The sequence below is a fragment of the Amborella trichopoda genome, chromosome 6 (assembly GCF_054954075.1).
Source record: "Amborella trichopoda isolate Santa Cruz 75 chromosome 6, AtrichopodaSantaCruz75HAP2 v2.0, whole genome shotgun sequence".
Lineage (NCBI taxonomy): Eukaryota > Viridiplantae > Streptophyta > Magnoliopsida > Amborellales > Amborellaceae > Amborella > Amborella trichopoda.
Genome location: NC_142341.1, coordinates 13987295 through 14014173, shown reverse-complemented (window position 1 = coordinate 14014173; position 26879 = coordinate 13987295). Strand labels below are relative to the sequence as shown.

The following is a 26879-nucleotide window of genomic DNA, read 5'->3' as shown; positions in this document are numbered from 1 at the left end:
TCAGTTTTACATTAAAAGAAGGTCCATCACATGGAGGGTCTAATTGGCTTCTATTTGCAATTGAGACCGGTCTGGTACATGCAGTGCCAGATTGGCCATGTCCTTTGTAAAAAGTTAAAAAACGAGGTGGTTGGACTAGCATTTCAAATGTCGTGCCGGCCTTGTCCTGTAAAAATAATTTAAAATCGAGTCCAGTCTGATACTCTTTAAGTGTCAGAACATTCTCGCCGTCTAACAAATCTTGTTTAAAAACAAGGCTACAAGGTATTCTTGACAACCAAGATATGTTTGTCCTAAACTATCCTATAAAATGGGCTGGTTCGCCCATGGAGTAAATGTTGACCCATATGGCTATGAGGCCTTACGTGTCTAAGCCTACATTTGTGGAATTCCAATATATTCAACGGTCATATGGTCCAACATCCAAATGAACGTTGGATATCCCTGAGATTAGGGAATCCCTCGTTTTTCTCAAAGACCCGTTGGAGATCAGGGAACCCCCGTTTTTCTCATAGACTCGTTGAAGATCAGGGAACCCCTCGTTTTTCTCAAAAACTCGTTGGAGAAATACAATGGTTACCCCTTCTTCTCCCTATAAAATGGAAAGCCAGAGAGTGGATGTGAACAACAAAGAAAAGGTGTACAATTGCGTACAATTCTTCTTCTTTTTTTTTGACCAATAATTGCGTATATTTCTTCTCTCTCTCTAAAAAGTGAAGGGATAAAAAATTCGAGCTCTGCTATCACCAGCCTTACGGGACTCCTCTCTGATCTCGAGTTTGATTCCATTTGCGCCATCTATTTTGACTAATACTGGTATCAGAGCGATCAGGTTCCTTATTTGACCTTTGATATTTAATTTTATTTTCTAGTTAATAAATGTAAAATTAAATAGGAAGATATGAATCCAAAATTCATGACCATCCATGCTCACGATAAGGTTTCTTTCTTGATCGATAATATCCTTGTTTTTATTTGTATAGTTTGTTTTCTTTGCTTGTTGCTAAAACTTATCCTATCAAGGCCACAAATCAAGTCTCTGAGAAAAACTTTTATATAAGTTTTTTTTAACCTTGATGTGTGTTTATCTAAAAGTAGGTCCACCACATTACATCATCAGTACGCTAGCCTCGTAACATCCCCAAGTGGTCTATTGTGTGCCTATCACGTGCCCCTTGGCTTGAAAGAAAGATTACTTAGGTGTGCCCCTTGGCTTGAGAGAAAGATTACTTAGGCGTGCCCCTTGGCTTACTTGGCCTGAGAGAGAGATTACTTGGGCATGCTCATTGGCTTGAGAGATATTACTTGGACGTGCTCCTTGGTTAGAGAGAGAGTTTACTTGGGTGTGCCCCTTGATTTGAGAGAAAGTTTACTTGGGCATGCCCCTTGGCTTGAGAGTTGCAATTTGAAAATTGACAACTGTTTCTATTGGTCCAACCTTTGCACTGTGTCTATAATTCATGCGCCAAAAAAACCCTTAGGTTCTTGTTTCCATCATTTTTTTTTAACAGGTTACTCTGGTTTCGTCTGTTAATATTTTTTTTGTTTCTACTAGCCTAGTTGGTAACAAAATATTGGATATATATATTATATTAATAGCATATATATCTTAATTTAAGAGATTGCTTATAATTACAGAAAGATATAAAACGATGAATAGCAGCCGTATCTTTCAATTTGCGAAAGTAATTAACTTTTGGTGGATTATCTGTTATAGAGATACAATCACTCTGAGCATATATCGCATCTCTGAATATATTTTTTGTTGTCTTATATATTGCTGATATTTATATTAAAAAAAAAAAAGATAGAAGATTTATTTTGCTCATTTTTAGTATTGTTGATATTTAAATGCACTTACTGTCTTGGTGTGATAAAGAAATTGATTTGTCTAATCACATACTTGATCTTTGCTCTTTTATTATAAGGGCTCACACACCAATGATATTGCGCATGCACCCCAAATAAATAAAATAAAACGGGAATTTATATTATCTTTGATAATTGTAGCATTTGGAAGCTTGCCTATTTCATCGAAAAAATTTTAAGGCATCACTTAATAATTGATATTATTTATGAAATATTTGCAGCTCTCTCTGTACATGCATTGACCATATAACAAATACTTTGGTGGTTTATTTAGCTTCTTTAGAACTTAGAAAGTATTAGGTTGCTCACATATAACTTAGCAAATGGCATGTAGAGCTGTAATGGTTGAACTTTCTAAAGTTGAAAAATTGAATGGAAACAATTTTGGCATGTGGAAGAGAAAGATGGAATATCTCCTCATCCAAGATAGAATAATATATGTACTAAGAGAATATCCACCAGTGGTTGGTGATAAACCAACTGAATAAAAAAATAAAAAGCTAGAAAAAATTTTAGAAGATGACCTTATTAAGGTTTTTGAGCATCATGAAACATTATAAAGTGTACTGGAGGCAATAAAAACTAAATATGACTCAACCTCTAAAACACACATCCAATTGCTATTAGAGGAATATAACTCATTTAAGATGAAGGACGGTAATAATGTAGTGGAACATATAAGCAAAATTCTTGTTATGGCTAAGGACTTGGCCATTGTTGGGAATGAAGTACCTGAGCGCATGCCAGTTTCCACAATCTTAAATAGCCTTCCACCTTCATGGAGGATGGTAACAATTGCATTTAGGTTGAATGCAAAATCTCTAACTTTAAAAGACCTACCTATGCAACTACAGATGAGACATGAAGTAAATAGATTGGGCCATGATATGTATGCCTTGAAAAGTGGGAATAAATTAACAATACTCTCATTATATATATATTATATCCTAATGACTGGAAATGACTTAGAAATGGTTGATAAGACTAAGTCATTACTTTCTTCTCGATTTGAGAAGAAGGATATGGGAGAAGCATCTTATGTCCTAGGCATAAAAATAAACTAGAGATAGAAAATAAAAAACATTATGCTTGAGCTAAGAGAGATGTCTTGACTCTATTCTCAAAAGACTTAAAATGGAAAATTATAAGCCGTTGTCTACTCTTGTTGAAAAGGGAGTAAAGTTGTTTAGGAAGGATTGTCCAGTAGAAGGACAAGAAAAACTTAAAGTTCAATATGCATGTTTACGATGAAAATTGGACAGATCTTCTGATGAAGATCTCTCGGATCTTGACACCTTAAACTGATGAAAAAGAATGTGATCTGGAAGGTGGGACAAATTGAATTCAGATCTGAGGCCAGATCTGCCCGAAAACGAGCAGATCTACTCTTAGATCTGTGGTAGAGCCAGCATGATCCAAGATATTGAAAACACAAGTTCAAAGCAAACTAATCAAAATAAATCAAAATTGTAAAAGAAGTAGAAAGAAAAGGGAAGGAAACAATACCAAACCGAGCCGGATGGCCCGGGACTCCCAAACCTTCGAGGGCTCGCCCGTATCAAAACCAGCATCCTCTTTGCCTCTTTGATTTGGATGTTGAGCAGTAGATCTCTGGTTTCAAAAGGTTATTGTGCCCTAAGTATGGTTTAAGACTAGGGTTGTTGTGCCCTAGAGATCTAAGGTTTTCAGGCTTAGGGTTCGGGTTAGGGTTTTTCTCTCTGAGGAAGTCTCAAGAGGTCTCTCTAGGGTTTACATCTTTTTTTTTGGGTTTCAATCTTCCTCTCTCAAATGGCTAGGAAAAATAGATTTTATAAGGGTCAAGGATTTGTTGGGAAGGACAGTTTTCCATAACAACAGATCCTCCAGCCAAAAATTCCTTTTTGGGGATTTGGATCTGGGTGACATCAATGGTGTCACCCAAGCGACACGCCTAGTATCGCCCAAATAAAAATGGCAAAAATCGTCAAAAAAAGGTAAGAAATCCACTCCTTAGGTAAAATTTCCAATTTGGGGCAAAAGAGGTTGCGCGACACCAGTGGTGTCGCCCAAGTCTGGGCGACACCACTCATGTCACCCAATCTAGGCTGGCCCAATTCAAATGTTGTCCAAATTAAAATGTCACTTCAAGTGTGTTTCTCAGCCTCTTGTGAAGCTTTCAAAGAAAATTTGGGTCAAAACAAATTTTTTTTTTTAGTATTTTTATTGAGTTTTTTGGTATAACATGACATCTGCAGAATTCTAGGTAAAAACAGGGTTTCTACAGGGTTCTGAGTAGGCAGATTGGTTCTAGGTCACATGGTAGGTTGTGTGAACCATGGATTTTGGGTTTATTAGGTCAATGTGGTCCTAAGGATTCAAGAAATCATAGAATTTGCCAAATTTAAAGTCCCCTCGTTGGCACTCATTGTCCTTCGAGGGACATGTGAGTGGCAAAGAAGTAGACACTTTGGCATTCCCTGTCCTTCGAGGGGCAAGTGAATGTCAAAGATAATGCAGACATTTTAAATTTTTTCCTAAGGTCACAGGGTTAGAAGGCATACCAACTAATCTCTTTAAGAATGCGCTCACCGAGCTCACCTACCTAGGGCATTTTTTCTTCTAGGGTTTTCCGCATGAGATGTTGATGACTTATACAAGCTTGAAACTTGAGTTGGATTTTCTAGCCATGCCACTAAACTTCAGGGGTTTCACAGTTTGAATTTTTTTAATCTTGGCATCTTCTTTGATTTTCTTAGGGTTTCCTAAGGCTGTCTATAGGAAAAGGCTTTCTATAGGAAGAGACTTGTCTGGTCGATTCCGAAGAGAGAGACGAGGCAGCAACGCGATGATCGTGGCAACGCGGTAATCAACATATACGGGTGTCCAAGCTCCTTTGTTTTTAAAAGTATTTTAGAAATTTTGAAAACAAGGGGGAAATTTAAAATATAACCCAAAGCAAGGACAAGTTATGATTTTAACAAAGAAATTAAAGTTTTTGAAAACACGAGCCATATAGTGAAAATTTTGAAAAGAGAAAGATATTTCAAAAAACAAGGTTGGTTAGCAGTTTTAACTCTTGCAACCATAGAGCCCTCTAAGCAGTTCCATACACCTGACCCTTTTACGTCATATTGTGTTAGACGTAATACACGAGACCCTTTTATGTCTTACGGGGATAGACAGAATACACCCGACCCTTTTACGTCATACGGGGATAAACAGAATACACCCGACCTTTTACATCATACAGGGTTAGACGAAATACACTCGACCTTTCATGTCATACGGGGCTAGACGTTACCTACCTCAGCTCTTTTACATCGCACGAGTTTGATGTTGAACTGGATACACCCAATCTTTATTGTCATATGGGGATAGATGAAATAATAGTCTCGACTCTTTTACGTCGCACGAGTTTGATGTTGAACTTGATACACCCAACCTTTTGCATCATATGGGATATCGGCTCTTTTACATCGCACGAGTCAGACGTTTTTCTTGTCTTGACTCTTTTACATAGCACGAGTTTGACATTTTTTTGGTTAGAAGTTTAGGCTCATGCCACCACAGAGCGTTTTATTTTTTTTTTCTGAAAAGTTGGTTGGCAGTTTAGGCTCATGCCACCGAGAGCGTTTTCTTTTTTGAATTTTTTTGAAAAGTTTTTTTTTTATTTTAAGATTGGTTAGTAGTTTAGGCTCGTGCCACCAAGAAGCGTTTGAAAATGTTTTGAAAATTAATTAAAATGTTTGAAAAAAATTCATAAAAACTCATGATAGAACCAAACTTGATTCCCCCCCCCCCCCCTCAAAAAAAAAAAAAAAAATTTATTTGGAAACGTTTTGCTAGGGATTGAAAAAAAGAGTTTTTGTAAAAACTAATTTGGGCGACACGTGTGGTGTCGCCCTCACAAGCTGGGCGACACACCTATGAGGAATTGAAAAATATTTTTTATTTTATTTTTTTATGTGAAAGATGGGGGAATGTAAAAAACAAGGCGTTTTGCAAAAAGATTTGGGCGACACGAGCAGTGTTGCCCTCATAGGATGGGCCAGGTGTGTCACTCAGACCACCGACCTCCAAAATTGAAGTTTATCATTTTAGAAGGTCTTAGGGTTATCTAAATATTCTGTTGGTCGAAGTGGGAAGCTTGCAGGGTGAGTTTTGGGCCGGATTTTTTATTTTCTATAAAATCCACCTCCTTCCCATTCTTCTCTCATCTTTCAATCTCTTCTTTCTTCTTCTCATCTTCATCTTCTTCCTTCTTCATCATCTTTTCTTTGATCTTATTGGTTTTTCTTACTTTCACCCTTAGGCTTTTATGGCTCCTAAGAATGACAATGTTATTTCCAAGGGCAAGGGTAAGGTTTCTGAGTAGGCTGATAATGGAGGAGAAGAGGAGGCTTCCCCTCTTTTTCATAGAGTTAGGCACTTCCCTGAAGGTCTACCCTCCTATATCTTGTAGGGCCTTTGATCGGGTGAAGTTCCTCGACGCGTCAATGACTTTCCTGTCATCGAGCCTTGGTTTAGGAATTGGTTTTTTTCTGCTCGGCGATGACCCAAGCTCATGGCCTTTTTTGCTTCAATTTCGATGATAGACGTCTTGAACATGGCCTCTTGCCATGTGAACTTTCCACTTCTTGAGGCTCTTGCTAAGAGGTTCAACTATCAAACAAACATCTTATTGACAACACCAACTTTGGAGGAAATTGCCAAGGTTTCTGGCATGAGTTTGACCGAGATTGCAAATAAACCTTCTACTGCCACCGACGATCATTCCATCTTGGGTGCGCGACTACTGTGGGTTGCCTACTCTTCACACGGTTAGTGGGTCGATATGGAGTTGCTGGTCCAGAATAGAGAGCGGTCTTGGGCCACCGAACAGATCCGTATTTTCCTTTTTGTGCTATTGGGATCCGTTCTTTTTTCGAGCTGTCGTAAGATGGTTCGTAGTTCCCTTGTTCCTTTAGCCCATGCCTTCTGGGAAAGAGCGTGTTATACCATTGTTTCAGCCATGTTGGCGAGCATTTATTGGGGTCTTCATGATATGGTCATGCGAGGCGACTGATTCATCGAGGGTAGTGTCCTGATTTTGCAGGTATATTCTTGAACTCAATTTTATTTTATTTTGCCCCTGCAACTCAATTTTCCTTATGGTTTTGGCCCATAGATCCCATATTTTTGCCACGAGAATTTACTGAAAAGGGCTCGGACTGAATCGGGAGGGTCTGAGTTGGGCAACACTGGTGGTGTCGCCCACACAGGTCGGGTGACACCACTAGTGTCAGTGGTGTCGCCCTGGTCAATTTGCCCCGGATGGCTCCAAGGTCCTGGGCTTCTTTTCTGTGACCTGTTGGGGTGATTTTGGCTTTTGTTTTCTACAGATTTTGGCTTATGAACACGTCACCATTGTCCGTCCTCCTTGATCCACAATAGCCGTGTCTGCTGCTTTGGATTTTGCATATGTTAGTGATACGACCCGACCTCGGGACTCCAATTATTATCACCGGGTTTTGGATGAGTTGTCGTCTTTTGATTGGATGATTAGGGGTCTTGAGAATGTGCCCATGTTTCTGCCTGCTATGGGGTATTCATGCCTTATTCTGGTGGGATAGTACTTCACGGAGGGGTATTTCCCTCAAAGGATACTTCGCTAGTTTCACCATATTCAACATTATACTTCTCCTAGGGAAGCGATCGATCGTCACCCTATCTTTCCGCTTCGAGGACACTCTTCAACCCTTCTGGTCAAGGTGGGTTTGTCGTGGAAGGGAAAGAAGTCTTCTTCTAGTGAGGGGTAGGTCAAGCAAGACAAGCCCACGAACAGTTCCAACTATGATACTTGATGGGAACGTGCCTGCCCTCTTCCAATATGCTCCAAATCTTCGAGACTTCGTGGCGAACCTTTTGCTCTTGGACATGATTCCGTGCTTTCTCGAGAAGATGATGCCTCTTCATCAAATAAGCGAGTCAAATCCAATGACAATGTGTCTGATATGTTTGGAAGATGCTGAAGTTGAATTGGCTCGATGGGCGGCCTTCGTGGCAAAACCCAAGGAGAAGGATGTTGATCCGAAGCCGAAGATTGAATAGCCAAAGTGTTTTTATTTTCTTTATCTTTTCTTGGCATGAATAAGTTTATCTTGTGATCATTCTCATTTTCAATACTTTTTTCTTTTTATTGAAGTCTATTGGAACAATAGAAATTTCGGTCATAGGGCCAAGTTTGAGGGCGTGAACGCCTGTAATAAGCCCATTTCAATGGATGAATAAAATCAGAGTTTTGAGATACCCAAAATTTTGTTTCCCATTTTGATTGGTCTTATGGGATCGTGAAACCCCCTCTATTATATATATATATATATATATATATATATATATATATATATATAATTTTTTTTTTATTATTGATTTTTTTTATTGCCCCTATTAGGGGGTCCTTGTTCAACTTACCCCTGTTATGGGGAGTTTGAAAATCTTCCTTTTTTATTGCCCCTATTAATGGGTTCTTGTTTAACTTGTACGTATGCAATTGATTCGTCGACGTAAAGCGGGACGCTTTCTTTGTACACACTTTTCAAAATGAATTTTTACAAACTCAGCCCCTAGTTTTGGCTATTTGGTCATCATACACACATACAAGGATGAGCTTGCCTCAGGGGATCCAGTCGAGAGAAAAATGCTCCCAGACTAGCCAATATCATTATTGGCGAGGTTCACCCATCTCCGATATATGGTAGTTGATAATTATATTCATACAACCATAGAGTGCCTAACTAGTTTCAAGCCTTCATAACAGGCATAGGAAGTTGGCTTCGAGAACGACGCCATATCAATGGAGGAAGTCCTTTCTAAACGGGTTTTTGAAAATTGACGGTTTTAATGATCAAATTGAAAAAGCATTTTCAAAAGGGATGGGCCTTACAGTTTTGCCACCTGTGGCCCCTTTGATGGTCATTTTCTTTATTATGTTTTACTCGAAGATGATGAAAGGATTTTTTTGTGGGATTGTGAGAACTCAAAAGTCTCGAAGTTGTCTTTTTACCTTTGGAGCTTTCATCCTGTGCCTCTCGGATCCATGAAGAGTTCCCTGGATTCTTACCGGGCTTCCACATTGGAGAAGTCTCGACATTCTTTCAGGGTTCGTCGAAGTCATTTCGGTTTTCCATTCATATCACCCTCCTACATCTTTCTGAATTGGTTATGTTGGGAACATGCAGGGTTTAGGAGGAGTCTTCGTCCTCAGGGTTTGGAACTTGCAAATACTTGTTTGTACTTGAGTGTTTTGCTTGTGCAATACTATTGTAACTCGTATGTACTTGTCTGTACTTGAAGTTTTGAAACGGAAGCTCTTTCTTGGAGGTTTTTTATTCTTTTTTTTTTTTTAAATCGTGATACCTTTTCAAGTTTTCACCACGTCCATTTTTTTTCTTTTGTGTTTCTTTGTGATGCATTTTCAGGTCTTTGCTATGCTTTTGAGCCCGTTATGGGTAGCATTTTCTGAGACACATCGCATTAATGAGGTTGTTGAATTCGTTCCCCTCCTTATTTTTTATCTTATAAGAATTGCCTGTGTGTACTCGAGTAACCACAAATGGCCCCTCCCAATTAGGTTTGAACTTGCCTAAAGGGTGTGAATTTGTAGGAGTGTGGAAGATTTTTTTGAGTACCATGTCCCCTTCTCTGAATTGTCTAGGAACAACTTTTCTTTGGTATGCCCTCTCGATTCTACACTGGTAAGCAACGATATTTTGTGTTGCTCGTAGTCGTCTTTCATCCAAAGTAACGAGGGTAATGATTCGTGCTTCGATCTTTTGTTCTTCATTTGAATTTTTGTGAATAAGCACTCGGAGAGACGGTAACTCAACTTCAATGGGTAGTACTACTTCCATACCATACACCAATGAGTATGGGGTCATGCAAGTAGGAGTCTTCTCGGTTGTCTAGTAAGCCCATAGCGCGTCATTTAGCTTTTCATGCCAATCACTGCCACCTTTTATTATTCTGTCTATAACCCTGAGAAGTCCTTTGTACGTGGCCTCTGCTTGTCCGTTTCCTTGAGGGTAGTAGGGTGTGGAGAATTTTTATGTTATCCCAAACTTTTTGCACACCTTGGTGACCTTTTCATGTTTGAAGTTTGATCCATTGTCAGTAATGATTGACTCAGGAACACCGAATATGAATATAATGTTGTTCTTTATGAAACGGGCAACAAGTTGTCCTTCAATTTTAACAAATGATATGTCCTCTACCCATTTGGTGAAGTATTCTGTAGCCGTTAATATAAAACGGTTGCCATTTGAGGCTTTTGGTAATATCATTCTGATGATATCAAGACCCCACATGGGAAAGGGCCATACGGGAGGTGTTGAGTCGAGTGTCACGGGCGATGCATGGATGAGGTCTTCATAAAGTTAACATTTGGGACTCCTCTTAACAAATTTCCAACAATCTTCGGCCATGGTGGTCCAGTAATAGCCTTGGCGCCTGATTTTTTGAGCTAAGGTGGTTGCCCAAGAATGACCTCCTTCATTGTATAATTCTGTCAGTACTTGGTCGATTTCTGGCCGATCGAGACACTATAGAATGATGCCATTGAACGATTTCTTGAACAGAAGATCACCTCTTACTAAGAATATCGTAGAAAACCTTCGAAGGGCTTCTTTATCTTTTTTGGTGGCTCCTTCGGCTATAACTCATCTTTCAACAGGGATAGAATATCTTGGAACCATAGTTTTGCCTTAAGTAGCGCATAGGAAGCTATGAGAGACACTTCCCCATCGTTCTCATTTTCTTGCTATATTCTTTTTCGATACATGGTGGGGAAGGGTCATGTTTGTTCCTGATGTAGAATGGCAGTGTGGTGATTTCTGAAGGAATATCAACCATTAAAGCAAGGGCCACAAGGGTATCAGTGAACCGATTATTTTCCCTAGTTACGTGCTGAAAGGTGATTTTCTTGAAATATGGGATCATATTTTCCACCTTTTCTTGATAGGGCTTGAGCTTTTCTTCTTTCACCTTCCAAATGCCTTGAACTTGGTTTATGACGAGCAAGGAATCACCAATCACTTGTATTTGCTGGATTTTCATTCCCATGGCGTTCTCTAACTGGGCTATCAAGGCTTCATATTCAATAATGTTGTTGGTACATGGGAAATTCAATCTGATGGTTGTTTGCATTAAAATCTTCTCGAGTGAGCATAGTATGATACCTACACCTGACCCATATTCATTCCTTACATCGTCGAAGTATAGCTTTCAAATTGAGTCCTCAATTATGAAGAGTTTCTCATCAGGGAGATCCGTGTTGACGGGAGTGTTAACTGGCAATGCGTGTTCAGCTAAGTAGTCAGCAATGACTTGTCCTTTGATCAAATTTTGAGTGACATATTCGATCTCAAACTTGCTCAATAACATTCTCTACTTCGCCAAACGTCCGTTAAGGACTGGTCTCTCTAATAGGTACTTCAGTGGGTCTATTTTTTATATGAGCGTAACTGTATGAGATAAGACTTAGTGTCTTAATTTCTGCATGGCCCACACAACTGTCAAGTAGTGTTTCTCCACATCCATGTATCTTGTCTCGTAGTCCATCATAGTTTTGCTGATGTAGTATATTGTTTGTTCTTTTCCATGGTCGTCGTATTATCTTAACATTGCCCCCATGGTCTTGTCTTTCACAGATATGTATATGAACATGCGTTTATCTAGACTTGGAGGACTAAGGATGGGAGGTTTGGTGAGGTACTCCTTAATTTGATCGAAGGCTTCTTAGCAATCATTATCCCATATGAATGGGGTATCCTTCTTAAGGAGCATGTTGAACGACGTGCACTTGTCTGCCAGTTATGAAATAAAATGCCTTATAACTTGTATGCGACCTTAAAGCCCACAGATTTCTCTGATGTTCTGGGGAGGGGGCATTTCAGTGATGGCTCATAGTTTGGACAGGTCCACCTCAATGCCCCTTTGGCTTACTATAAAGCCTAGTAATTTGTCGGATTCAACCCCAAAGGCACATTTTTATGAATTGAGTTTGAGTTGATGTTTCCAGAGTCTTTCGAAAATGGTTCTCAGGTTGGTGAGATAATCAGACCTGGCCTTCAACTTGACCAAAATGTCGTCGACATAGTCTTCCATGATGGTATGCATTAAGTCGTGGAAGATGCTAGTCATTGCCCGTTGATAAGTTGCCCCTGCATTTTTTGCCAAAGGGCATGACACGGTAGCAGTAGGTTCCCCATTGCGTTATGAATGATGTCTTGGTTTGGTCTTCTTCTGCCATGAGGATTGGGTTGTAATTTAAGAGGTCATCCATGAATGACAACATCTCGTGCTTTGCAGTGTTGTCGACCAAGGCATCTATATTTGGTAACGGGGAAATTGTCTTTTGGATAGGCCTTGTTGAGATCTCTGTAGTTGACACACATTTGAATCTTCCCATCTTTCTTGGGTAAGACCACTATGTTGGCCAACCATTCTGAGTAATCAATGGGGGTAATGAAATTTGCCTTGAGCAGTTTATTGATTTCTTCCTTAATTCTGAGCTCAAGGTGAGTCTTTTGACATTGGAGTTTCTGCCTTACAGGCTTTGCTCCTTCGTTGAATATTAGATGATGTTCCACCAATGTGGAATCTAACCCTGATATATCATCGTATGACCAGGCAAAGACATCGCGATATTCTTTGAGAAAGAAAATCATATTTTCCCGCTCCTCAGTAGATAGGGAGGTTCCAATCTTGGTTAACCTTGGGTCCTTCTTAGTTCCTACGTTTACGTCGATCGTCTCTTCGATGATAGGCGTTGGGTCACCATTGAACCTCTTATTGAATTGCTCAACATGGGAAGTGAGTTACTCAGGTTGAGGGATTTCTTCAGACTCTTGGCTCTCTTGATCTTCGTTGTGGTCGTCCAATTCATCGTCTTGGGTATTGTACACCGTTATTGGGCTATCTTGAGTATTCACCGTTTTGAAAATTCTTTTTCATTATTATCAATTTTATCATGTTTTGAATTTTCAATGGATTTTGAAATAACACAAGAGGTGTTCCTTATAAAACTCGCAAGAGAAATGTTGGGGATTGAACGTGTAGGGTGGTTAGATGGCCACCCGACGTCGATCCGTTTTTTGGCACCGAGACTGGAAGGTGCCACTGGTATGCTTTCAGCAATTCTCGAGATAGAGGAATGATCGATCAATTTCATTCCTGCGTTTATATCAGTGGATGAGCACGCTTGGTTGTGTTAAAGCCGATTGTGCATACCTTAACATCCAGGTAAGCAAAAAGGTCTTTAATCCCTAGTTCTTATGTGTGTTGAGGTGTGGAAGAAGAATTCTTGACTGTTGGGGAATCAAGGATCACATTTGGCCGTTTTAAAGGACATGCATTGAGAGGATCGAGGCTTTGAATGCCTCCATATACAATGCCCGGATGGCATTAAAGCTTCATCCGGCTTTGCAATAAGGTGAGAGAACACCCGAGTTCTCTTCAATCCCCGTTTTTAGTTTTGGCCTGCGGTGATTCAGAGATTGCCTCTATTACGCCTTGCCCAAGCCTTGGCCTAGTTGGAAGCCTTGGGAGAAGAACATATGCTAAGCCTCGAGGGACCCGAAGCCGTATTGATGTTGACATTGGATAATGTCATCTATTGATGCAAAAGTTTGCAAGATTTGAGGAACAGGGTCGTCGGCCTCTAGGCGTAAAGTGGCACAATCGGCTTGCTCGAAGGAAGCGAGTGGGATTTCTCTGAGCTCAACCCCTATGGCTAGCTTCTTGTTATGTATATTAGGATTGAGCAAAGAAGGTGGTTCAACACTTACCTTTGCGACACAGTTTTTAGTCAAAAATTTGAGGCATTGATGGAGGCTAGAGGCGACCACGAGGTTTTCATGCAACCATGGTGTCACACCCCAAGAATTTACAGTACTGTTATTCCTGAGATGTGACAGACAAAACATATATACATCTATTGATAGGACAAATTTACAGTGGCGAGGTCTTACAAAGTAAATAAAGAAAGCTAGTACAACAACAGTATCTTCCAACGTTGATCTTGACTATCACTCAAAATGAATCCGCAATTATCCTGAAAAAATGTTTACCATAGTTTGATGAGTTTGGCTACTCAGTAAGTGATCATTATAATCCTAAAAATAATCATGATTGAAAGATATCAATATTTTAAAAAATGGATGTCTTATTAAAAACAATAAGAGAAAGAACATTTATGGAGAACAATTTTACTTTCAGGAATACACAATTAAACATAATCCAAAAGATTAAATGCGTAAATACCATTTAACATAAATGATTTCACAAAATACCCTACTGGCGTCCCAAGTAGGTCACCTATATACCCCATCAGCGTCCTGATAGGTCCACTTAATCCCTATCGGCGTCCCAGATAGGTCCACTTAATCCCTGCAGGTCCACTTATACCTCACCGGCGTACCGGATGAGTCCACTTAATCCCTACCGGCGTCCCGGATAGGTCCACTTATACCTCACCGGCGAACCGGATGAGTCCACTTGCATACTTAAATTATTTTTAAATCTCTTTAAACATTCGAAAGCAGCAATATCATGTACTCAACATATCACTGAAACCATTAATATGAATTTCACTTAAACCATTAATAACAGTCACTCTCTATAATATTTCAAAAATAACCAATCAAATATTTTGGGCTCAAATTTAGAAAGGTAGCAGTTTGTAAAGGCATTCTAGCATAATTGCCAATTTAATATGTATAGAAAAAAAAACTCTTATAAAAATTCAAGAATACGGAATTATCACAATTTATGGAATATCAATTCACAAATAAACATTTCACAACAATAATATAATCAATTACAAAAATGTCAATTTTTAAATAATAAGGCAGTCATTTGCACATGAATTTTACAATGTCTAAATATTCAAAACAGTAGAAAGAAATATCACAATTTTACTAAAAGCAGAATTATCACATTCATTTCTAACAATAGACAAGAAAAATAAATAAATTTATTTTTCTAATTTACAGCATTCAAAATTTCTAACATAGATAAAATATCATAATTTTTATTAAAAAGATTATTTTTCAAGATAATGAGGTCACGTGCGCATAAAATTTATCGTGCCTAAAATTCATGATAATAAGCAGAAATAATTATTTCATTTTATTTTTAAAAAGAATGGATTATTTTTCGAGACAATGAGGTCACTTACACACAAAACTTATAAAATAATATTAAAAATAGACTATTTTTCAGGAAGACGATGTCACTTACACACAAAACTTATAAAATAATATTAAAAACAAACTATTTTTCAGGAAGACGATGTCACTTACACACAAAACTTATAAAATAAAGATCCTGGACGGAAATATCACTATTTATTAAAAATAGACTATTTTTCAGGAAGACGATGTCACTTACACACAAAACTTATAAAATAAAGATCCTGGACGGAAATATCACTATTTATTAAAAATAGACTATTTTTCAGGAAGACGAGGTCACTTACACAGAAAACTTATAAAATAATATTAAAAACAGACTATTTTTCAGGAAGACGATGTCACTTACACACAAAACTTATAAAATAAAGATCCTGGACGGAAATATCATTATTTATTAAAAATAGACTATTTTTTAGGAAGACGATGTCACTTACACACAAAACTTATAAAATAAAGATCCTGGATGGAAATATCACTATTTATTAAAAATAGACTATTTTTCAGGAAGACGATGTCATTTACACACAAAACTTATAAAAAATATTAAAAACAGACTATTTTTCAAGAAGACGATGTCACTTACACACAAACTTATAAAATAAAGATCCTGGACGGAAATATCACTATTTATTAAAAATAGACTATTTTTCAGGAAGACGATGTCACTTACACACAAAACTTATAAAATAATATTAAAAACAGACTATTTTTCAGGAAGACGATGTCACTTACACACAAAACTTATAAAACAAAGATCCTGGACGGAAATATCACTATTTATTAAAAATAGACTATTTTTCAGGAAGACGATGTCACTTACCCACAAATACTTGAGAAGGAGCTTCCGATAAAAATTCGGCTAGAGAGAGGAGTTCACTGTGTTTCGACCAGAGAGAAAAATCTCATAAGTTTTCTAAGGTAGGAGTCCTCATCTCTCTGAATTTAAATTCTACTAATATATTATTTTATTCTTTTATTACGTTACAGGTGTGAGCGTTAGGTTACGCTTTAAACGACTAAAGCCCACGTCTCCTTTAGTGGACGTGGCAAGCACAAAGAAGCAAAGAAGCTTTTAAACGAAAAGCTTTGAAAAGTAGAGATGGTCCCTAAGGACCATCATGTTCAAACGAATCATCATGTATTAAAAGTTTATTTTCTTCTTCTTTCTTTTATTACGTTACAGGTGTGAGCGTTAGGTTACGCTTTAAACGACTAAAGCCCACGTCCTTTAGTGGACGTGGCAAGCGCAAAGAAGCAAAGAAGCTTTTAAACGAAAAGCTTTGAAAAGTAAAGATGGTCCCTAAGGACCATCATGTTCAAACGAATCATCATGTATTAAAAGTTTATTTTCTTCTTCTTTTTTTTTTCTTTTTTTTTTTTTTTTTTTTCAAAAGTTTAGGATTGTTACATTCTTCCCCCCTTAAAGAAAATTAGTCCTCTAAATTTGTGTACCTGATTATTGAAAAATATTTTTAAATTTCCTAAAAATCTTAAACCTATTGCTCTGATACCATAATTGTCACACCCCAAGAATTTACAGTACTGTTATTCCTGAGATGTGACAGACAAAACATATATACATCTATTGATAGGACAAATTTACAGTGGCGAGGTCTTACAAAGTAAATAAAGAAAGCTAGTACAACAACAGTATCTTCCAACGTTGATCTTGACTATCACTCAAAATGAATCCGCAATTATCCTGAAAAAATGTTTACCATAGTTTGATGAGTTTGGCTACTCAGTAAGTGATCATTATAATCCTAAAAATAATCATGATTGAAAGATATCAATATTTTAAAAAATGGATGTCTTATTAAAAACAATAAGAGAAAGAACATTTATGGAGAACAATTTTACTTTCAGGAATACACAATTAAACATAATCCAAAAGATTAAATGCGTAAATACCATTTAACATAAATGATTTCACAAAATACCCTACTGGCGTCCCAAGTAGGTCACCTATATACCCCATCAGCGTCCTGATAGGTCCACTTAATCCCTATCGGCGTCCCAGATAGGTCCACTTAATCCCTGCAGGTCCACTTATACCTCACCGGCGTACCGGATGAGTCCACTTAATCCCTACCGGCGTCCCGGATAGGTCCACTTATACCTCACCGGCGAACCGGATGAGTCCACTTGCATACTTAAATTATTTTTAAATCTCTTTAAACATTCGAAAGCAGCAATATCATGTACTCAACATATCACTGAAACCATTAATATGAATTTCACTTAAACCATTAATAACAGTCACTCTCTATAATATTTCAAAAATAACCAATCAAATATTTTGGGCTCAAATTTAGAAAGGTAGCAATTTGTAAAGGCATTCTAGCATAATTGCCAATTTAATATGTATAGAAAAAAAAACTCTTATAAAAATTCAAGAATACGGAATTATCACAATTTATGGAATATCAATTCACAAATAAACATTTCACAACAATACTATAATCAATTGCAAAAATGTCAATTTTTAAATAATAAGGCAGTCATTTGCACATGAATTTTACAATGTCTAAATATTCAAAACAGTAGAAAGAAATATCACAATTTTACTAAAAGCAGAATTATCACATTTATTTCTAACAATAGACAAGAAAAATAAATAAATTTATTTTTCTAATTTACAGCATTCAAAATTTCTAACATAGATAAAATATCACAATGTTTATTAAAAAGATTATTTTTCAAGATAATGAGGTCGTGTGCGTATAAAATTTATCGCACCTAAAATTCATGATAATAAGCAGAAATAATTATTTCATTTTATTTTTAAAAAGAATGGATTATTTTTCGAGACAATGAGGTCACTTACACATAAAACTGATAAAATAAAGATCCTAGACAAAAATATCACTATTTATTAAAAATAGACTATTTTTCAAGAAGACGATGTCACTTACCCACAAATACTTGAGAAGGAGCTTCCGATAAAAATTCGGCTAGAGAGAGGAGTTCACTATGTTTCGACCAGAGAGAAAAATCTCATAAGTTTTCTAAGGTAGGAGTCCTCATCTCTCTGAATTTAAATTCTACTAATATATTATTTTATTCTTTTATACGTTACAGGTGTGAGCGTTGGGTTACGCTTTAAACGACTAAAGCCCACGTCCTTTAGTGGACGTGGCAAGCGCAAAGAAGCAAAGAAGCTTTTAAATGAAAAGCTTTGAAAAGTAGAGATGGTCCCTAAGGACCATCATGTTCAAACGAATCATCATGTATTAAAAGTTTATTTTCTTCTTCTTTTTTTTTTTCTTTTTTTTTTTTTTCAAAAGTTTAGGATTGTTACACATGGTCTGCCTAACAGGATGTTGAATGAAGGTTTCAAGTCCAAGACATAAACTTTATCACTTGGACGATAGGGCCGATCTTGAGTGTGAGAGGTAGTATGCCTTCAGCTTGTCTCTTGATCCCATCGTATCCAGCGCTAGTTCGTTGACTTGGCTCGAAGTCATCCGGGCTTTTGCCTATTTGCTTCACTGTTTTCATAGGGCATATGTTTAAGGATGCCCCATTATCAACAAGCACTCTCCATATCTCATATCCTTGCATGAAAATGGTGATGTGCAGTGGTTGGACATGAAAGCGGTTCAAGCTGGTTGGGATGTCATCGTCCGTGAACACGATCAACATTGGTGCCATCAGTTGGTTGATCATTCCGCACAACTCATCTGGCAGTATGTTGCTCGAGATGTATGCCTTGACAAGGACTTTTTTTTATCTGGGCTCTGTGTGCTGGTGAATTTGCAAGCAGCTCCAAAATGAAGATTTGAGCTTGAATTGACCCGAGATGAGCAGGTAGATTGTAGGTGGTTGCGGATCCTTGAATTTCTTTATTCAGTTCGTGATCTGCGACCCCTGCTGGTTGTCTGGCTTTTGAGGTGTTTCTCATTCTTTTATCAAGAGTATCGACCATCAATTGAATGGTTTGAACACTTGGCCTCTTCGGGTCAAGGAATTAACCTCGCCAGCCTGAAGCTCGATAGGTCAGCCCTATCAAGAGTAATGGGAGGTTTCGAGGTGTTGGTCCCTTGTTTGGGAGATGACGCTTTTTCATTGATTTTGACCATATCGATTTCTAGCGTATCATCTTCTCCATATTGGTCCCATTTGGGAAGGTTATCGAGGCTCAGAGATGAAGGGTTTCCTCTTAGAAGGCTTAAAAGATCTTCTTCGGACTGTTGAAAGTGATGATCACAAGCAAATATGAATTGGCTGGGATCATCTTCTTCATCTCCACTCTCAATGATGTGAATGATGACGTTTTCTTTTGAGTTGTCTTGAGCTCCCGGCTTTTTGGTCGTTGTGTCCATATTTTTAGGGAGAGGATTTGTGAAGATACCCATCTTTTGATTAGGTTCCTCAACAGGTTGATTTATAGGTGCGATAGTGATATCCTCCTATTGATTAACCTTTGAATCCCCGTTTCATAAACAAGCAGTTGTGAGTATCATGAGCATGGTTTTGATGCCATTTGCACCACTTGCTCTTATACGTGACTTGAAATGGTGGTTCAGATGGTGGTGGGAGATAAACCATGTTTCTAGCCAGGAGTAATTCCAGCACTTTTTCTAATGGGTCTTTGAGAGGGGTGAAATTATCCTTTGGCCTTTGATTATTATTTTGAGCGTTGGGTCTAGGCAGACCCCTTAGGTTTTGGTTTTGATTGTTACGTTGACCAGCTGAACCTTGAGTCGGTCCGTTAATGACAATCTCATTAACTTGACCTGAAGCATTCCCCTTGTTATTATTTTTATTCTTATTTTGGGGAGTTCTTATTGGTTTATTGTCAGGCCTAGTGCTGAGGGGTGTCCCTCTAGCCCTTTCATATCACGCCACTCGCTCAATCATGGAGTCGAAGGAGTGGGGGATAAGACCTTAGCTTAATAAGGTTCTGTATTCAGGAGCAGCATTCTCTAAGACTATGGAGATTTTTGCTGGGTTTGTAAGTGGATATTCTATGACCCGCAATGCCTCCTTACGGAATCAATCGATGAAATCCTCGAAGGATTCTCCTAGGTTCTGTTTCGTTGCACTGAGCAAGCCCAGGGAGAGAGGTCTTGGTGTCGACCTGCGGTAGTGAGAGACGAATAGGTTGAACATTTCGTTTGGAGTGATGTGGTCGAGCGGACATTGTTCTTCGATGCCAATTCAAGGCCTCGCAGGTCAATGTTTGCGAAAATGTGGCCTTCAGCTGGTTAGACCTGTCTCACAAAGCTCGAACGGAGGGGAGGTACGCGTTGACGTGAGTGTCTGGATCGCTCTTCTCATTAAACTTGTTTATAAATTCTTGGGTGACAAATCCCAAGGGAAGGTCATCCATGCCTCCAAGGGTCTAATGAATATAGGCCTTCAGGGGTAGAATTTCATACATGCCCATTCTTACAAGCATATCGTGCATCACTTTTATGGTGCCTTCGTGTTGAGTATTTGGCACGACAGTAGGCCCACCGATCGGTGGGTTCCTAAGCGTAGACTGATGAATCGAGACTTGGGGTACACGTTGGTCAGCATGAGCATGAGATTGATGAGCCGCAGTCACCAAAGTGGTTTGATATATCTGTGCCTGAGGCACGTAGTGACCCATAGGTGTCGCCACCGGTTGCAAAAATTGCACGGTTTGTTGAACTGGATAAAGTATAGGGACCGTTGAAGAATCGACTGACTCGGTTGTGCTAGAGGTTGACCTATGCCACTGAGTTGGTTTGGGATCGACCCGTAAGCTGGGGCATGAACAGTATAACCTAGGTCAATTAGACTTTTAACGGCAGCTTGGACTCCTATCTCGCCTAAGGGTCGGTCTAGATTGACACCTCTGCTTCGTACAGTGTTCAGGACATCATGAGCTCTACTATGGTGGCTCGAGGTTAGGTTGGATCCCTTAGACCTAGGTGGGTCTTGGTTTTGAGGTCATTGTGCCTCAGGGTTATCTTGGTTTGAATTATGGGAATTGGCATTTGATACTACATGAACATCTTCCTTCACTCGACTCCTACTTTGGTTGCCTAAGATCCCTAACAAGACGACCCCAAGCAGAACCCCTTGACTATTCAGAGTCTTTCGGGCTGAACTAGCTTTTCGGACCACACAGTCTCAGGATTAAAAGTGGACCCTTGGGACTCTGCCTTTAATTGAAGACCTGGGCATTGGATAATGGATTGACTTGAGTTCTGTCGATAATCCCAAGGGATCGTGGCCTACTGGTTCCTAGGTTTGGGCAGGTTGTCCGTCGTGGAGCGATCATCATAGTCGCCTTTAGTGACTAACATGGTGATTGCTTCTGACAGGGTTCTAGAATATAGACTTAGGTAAGAGCTAGACTCGATGACTTAGGGAAAACCTAGCCTGACTCTAGGAGCAAAACCCTAACTAAAACATAAGCTAGGACTAGACTGGATGAAACTTGTTAGACTCGGTGGGTTTCGGTTTGGACCCTGAACTAGGGTTAGCCTAATCTAGCTTTAGAAGTAATTCTAAGTTAAGACCTATGCTAAGACCTAGACTAAGATCTAGACTAAATGGGTACGAGTCTCGGCTCGGACCAAGAGTAGGTCTAGGTTCAGACCTGGATGTGAACCTGGTTCGGACCTGAACTGAGCTAGGTGCGACTAGGCTTGGACCTAGAGGGTTTTGAAGATCAGATTGGGAGTGGACCCGAAATGTAACAAGGTTGAACTAGGCACGAGCCCTTGGCTCGGACCAAAAGGGGGCCTAGATTTGGATCTGGGTGTGAACCTAGTTCAGACATGGGTTAGGTCAGGTATAAGCCAGAACTTGAACCTATAGAGTTTTAATGATCAGACTAGGTGTGGCCCCGGACTGGATCAAGGATGAACTTGGAACGAGCCTTCAGCTCTATTTGAACACATTTTCATCACCTTGAGGCCCCGATGCGGAATAAAAAGAGAAGCCGGGTCAATAAACCTTCGACATACAATGGAATTCATGACAGTCTCAGAATTTCCTCAGAATGAGTCAGAATCTTCATAAGCAGTCTAAAAGGCCACCTGCCAAGTTTCATCGCAATCTGACATGTCTAAGGCAGCGCAGACAAAGAAACAGTTTCAGAAAAAAATCAGCCTCTAGCACCCTAAAACTGACCCTGTAACTAGAACTCTATTTTTGGTATGTCAAATAGCTATAGGACCACTGCCATTAGATCTGGTACGGTCAAAAACCTTTATGGGTCAAGTTTCGGCTTAAACGAATGTTCCAGGACAAAGTTATGGGTAAAACATTAAAAGGGGGTAGGCCACACGCTATCCCCGTGCGGCCTCCCTACACAAATCTCCATTAAAGGAGACTGGTGTGCACAGTCTTGGGCAGCAACTTTGAAGACCTGTATCTCACTCTCCTTGAGTCGGATTATGCTGAAATTTTGTGAGTGTGTTCGTCTTGTCAAGACGAGAGTTTGATATGTGGCACGACTTGTGATGAAACCTGAGCAGGGAGAAAAACTAGAGAGAAGTTGGCGATTCGTGAAGATAGTTGCAGAAAATTCAGCAGCGACACACCTCGCTTGAGCGGTCATATTACGGTGCTCGCATACACGATCTACGCGAAGCTAACTGCATTATGTACGTAAGGTCCGAGGCTAGTATGATGAACGGTTGGATTCGGCACACAAGGCATCAAAGTTGTTGTAGATTCTGGCAAAAAACCCAAGACGATGAAATCTTCGTTCGGACACGAAATTGAGCTGCATTTGTTGCAATGTGATCGTGACAGCGTGCTCAGTACAATTCAACAAAGAAACCAAGGGAAAAAAAACAAGAAACAAGCACATTATCGATTAAAAGTTTTCAAGATCTATAAAAATTTCGAGTCGCATGATCGTGGCCTAAAACCTCTATTCATGGCTCAAAGTTGATATCAAATCGATCGTCATGCCGAGCTTGACAAGAAAGCAATCATCTTTCGGCCAAACGGGCATCAAGCAATCATCTTTCGGCCAAACGGGCTTCAAAGCAACCCCGAATCATCCATGGAAGATCACATAAGTTCTAGGGCAGCAACAAGGATTGTTTTGAAATTTCATGCATTGTTGGGCAGGGGCAAACAATCATTTTTCACCCATTTTTAAAATTTATTTTCAATTAAATTGTAATTATCATCAATTTAAATATTTTTTGATGTACGCCTATGTTTGGGCCCAATTCTATTAGTACATGTAAAACCTAATTGTAAAGGGCTTCCCTTATTCTTCAATTTCATGAATAAGATTTGAGAATTTTACATTGGGATTGTGGGTGCATCATGGAGAGAGAGAGAGGAGAGAGAAGAGAAGGTCTAGTATTCTTTGGTGAAGGTAACTTTCTCTCTCCTTTCATCTCTCTTTCTCTCTCCTCTCATCTCTCTTTCTCTCTCCTCTCATCTCTCTTTCTCTCTCCTCTCATTTATCTATATCTCTCTCCTCCTCTCTTCTCTTTCTCTCTTCTCTCATCTATCTCTTTCTCTCTCCTCCTCTCTTCTTTGTCTTTCTCTCTCCTCTCATCTATCTCTTCCTTTTTACTCTCTCTTTCCCGATCTTCTTTATTCACTTTCCTTCTTTTTTTCTCTTTTCTTCCTGTTCTCTTCTCTTTCTTCTCCATTCATGCATGGCAGAGCCTATCGTCGGGCATGATGTTCTCTCTTTGGAATATAAACAGTGAGCCGGGCCTTAACCCGAGTAGCGGGCCGGGCCTCTGTCAAAGTTCCCCTCTTCTTACTCCTCTGTCATGGATAGCGGAAGCTCATCACTGCCTATATTTTCTCTCTCTTCTCACTCTTCTATCATGGATGGCGGAAGCTCATCGTCGTCCGTACTTTCTCTCTCTTCTCATTCCTCTGTCATGGATGGTGGAAGCTCATCGCCGTCCATGTTTTCTCTCGCTTCTCATTCATCTGTTATGGATAGCAGAAGCTCATCGTCTTCCATATTTTTTCTCTCTTCTCTCTCCTCTGTCATGGACGATAGAAGCTCATCGTTGTCCATGTTTTCTCTCTCTTCTCTCTCCCATATCATGGACGACAGAAGCTCATTGTCGTCCATATTTTCTCTCTCTTCTCCTTCATCTGTCATGGAGAGCAGAAGCTCATCGTTGTCCATATTTTCTCTCTCTTCTCTCTCCTCTATCATGGACGGCAAAAGCTCATCGTCGTCCATGTTTTATCTCTCTTCTTGTTCCTCTGCCATGAATGACAGAAGCTCATCGCTGTCCATATTTTCTCTCTCTTCTTATTCCTCTATCATGGACGGCAGAAGCTCATCGACATCCATGTTTTCTTTCATTTCTCTCTCCTCTATCATGGACGTCGAAAGCTCATCGTCGTCCATGTTTTCTCTCTGTTCTCAATCCTCAATCATAGACGGCAGAAGATCATCGATGTCCATGTTTTTTTTCTTTTCTCTCTCCTCTGTCATGGACGACAGAAGCTCATCGCCATCCATATTTTCTCTCTCTCCTTGCTCCTCTGTCATGGATGGCAGGACCTCATTACCGTCCATATTCCCCTTCTCTCTTCTCTATTTCTTTCTTCTTCTTCCTTCTCTTCCTTCTTTCATCTTCCCTCTTTTCTCTTCTTTCTTACTGCTCCTCTTTTATTCTTTTCCTCTCTCTCTTTCCTTTCTTCTTCTCACATGTATGACATCGGTAGTACTGTGCACGCCTCTCTTTCTCTCTCTTCTTTCTTCTTTCCCTCTCATTTAAATAAGAGAGGCTAAGTCAAACACTGCCATGGGAGTCTTGTCGTTTAGCAGTATTACCGATGTGTCAATCTTAGTTATTGTGCCCGCTTTACTGTCACGATAGGGTAGCCATCGTGCAGGCTGGCTGGTGATCATTCTGTCGTCTAGTAGTATTGTCGTTGAGCCGGTCTAGTTATTGTGCTTGCCTTGCTACCACGCTGGGTCAATCACTTGTTGGTCTAGCCACTAGTCAAATTCCTATCTTCCCCATTCCTCTATTCTATCTCTTTCTTCTTCTTTCATCTATCCTCTTACCCTTTCTTCTTATTGGATGTGCATGCCCGTGTCGCTCAAAGACAAGGTGGGGTCCCTTTGGCCCACTTGTCTTGTAAAATTAACTATATGTGTGTGATTGCAGAAACAAGAGAGTACAGACCAAGGGAGGCGATTTTGATCCAGTTGAAGGACTGGGGAGACTTTCTTCATGATCTAAGAGGGCGCCCACGCGAGCCAGCCTGAGTAAGTCCCAGACCCACCTTAAATTCCTCTCTCAATATTTGGTATACCTGCCCTTGTTTCCTAACAAAGTTCCCGAGAGAGCGATCTCAAGTCTCGGGTTCCCCTGAAACCTAAGACACGTGCCACTAGGTCATCCCGACTTGTAGGGCGAGATCAAAGCACCTAACCAGCTTGGCGACTCCACTGAGGACTTACTACCCCTTCGTAGGATCGGCCTTGTTTGGCTAGTTTCTCCTTTGTTTTTTTTTGTTTTCACACACCACATGGCTTCTAGGTTCTCTAACCCATTTATCCAAATCACAAATTTTATGATCCCCGCATTGTGAGCTTCCCCCATGAACAAGTTCCTTGAACTTCATTCCCAACCTTCCTTCTGAGCAAAGACCTGGTGTTTAGCTCTCAGGTCTTGACCTGGATAAGCGTGAGAAAGGATTTAAAAGTCTATTACTCCCCATCTTAGCTTTGGTGGGACTTCCACTAAGGCACCATGCATTGGTAGCACATTTGCTACCACTCACAACATGCACCATATCACCGGTAAGTCACTTGTTCATTGTATTATCGAGGTACACTGGAAGGCTGCCCAATCCCTTTTTGCAAAAGCCAAGGAAGTTGTTGTTGCTTCTGTGGGTCGTCACAAGGCTGCCCCCCTACATTCTTGCACCACCAAGAGTCACTTTGCCTAAAGGCTCGACACATCGAGGTGGAGACCCTGGGGCCTCCACCTCTCGCACACACCCTAAGGCTCGTGGGTCATCCACTCGAGCCACACCTCGGGGCAACCCTTATGTTACCTCGAGTCAGCGTCCAGGATCAAACCTCCTACGGCCAGGTCCTGTACATGGTATGCATGTGTATCCCACCACTCGGGGCAATGCCGTTGCTGAGTCAACCTGAGTACACAGAAAACGACCCCCTCATCCTCCTACTCAGCACACACTATCGCACCCTGTAAGGGGCAGGTTTCCACCTGTCCTCTTACAGACACCTGCTCGCAGTTCTCGGCCTCCTAAGGCCAGACTACTTGTTCGAGCTCAGGCTGACCCCAAGGTCACTCGTGATCCTTCTTCAAGAGGCGCACATGCGTCATCGTCACAGACCTCCCCTCTCTCCACTCAGGCGCCGTCATGAATCAAACCTTCTCCTGCCTACCCCTCCTCCTTTGGACACGCACCTCTAGCCCTGGTACTCGAAGGCCTTCCCCAAGAGTACCATCTTGAACCAGCCCCGTCATCTCAGTCATGCCTCTGGAGCCCATAAGAGAGCTCAGGGCAAAGACCTGATGGGAGATCAAGTCCTTCATCCTCCCCTGCCCAAGATGACCTCAGTTCCTGGCGCACATGTCTTGCTTCACCTGATGGAAAGGACTCTTTCTTGCCCAAGAAGGGTCGACCGGCCGTAGTCCCGATCGTAGCTCTGATATGAGGTTCATCAAAACCTCAAAGCTAAACACGATAGGGGTCTACGAATTCTAACCAGGGAACCGACCAAGATAGTCGGGGCACCCAGCATTGCCGACCCTCTTCACCTGAACCCCTTCTACCCTCTTCAGATGACAAAGCCTAAAGAAGAAGTCCGTGAATCCTGCACTATGGTTAGTGTCA

At 40.1% G+C, this 26879-nt stretch overlaps 1 long non-coding RNA gene across 1 annotated transcript in view; it reads left to right on the top strand.

Moving 5' to 3' along the window:
- The first annotated feature begins 626 nt into the window (after positions 1–626).
- Positions 627–26879, top strand: part of LOC148781616 (uncharacterized) — a 61769-nt gene continuing 35516 nt past the window's right edge. The window contains exon 1 of the long non-coding RNA XR_016057500.1: positions 627–832. This is a non-coding gene — a long non-coding RNA (uncharacterized LOC148781616). The remainder of the gene's footprint in view (positions 833–26879) is intronic.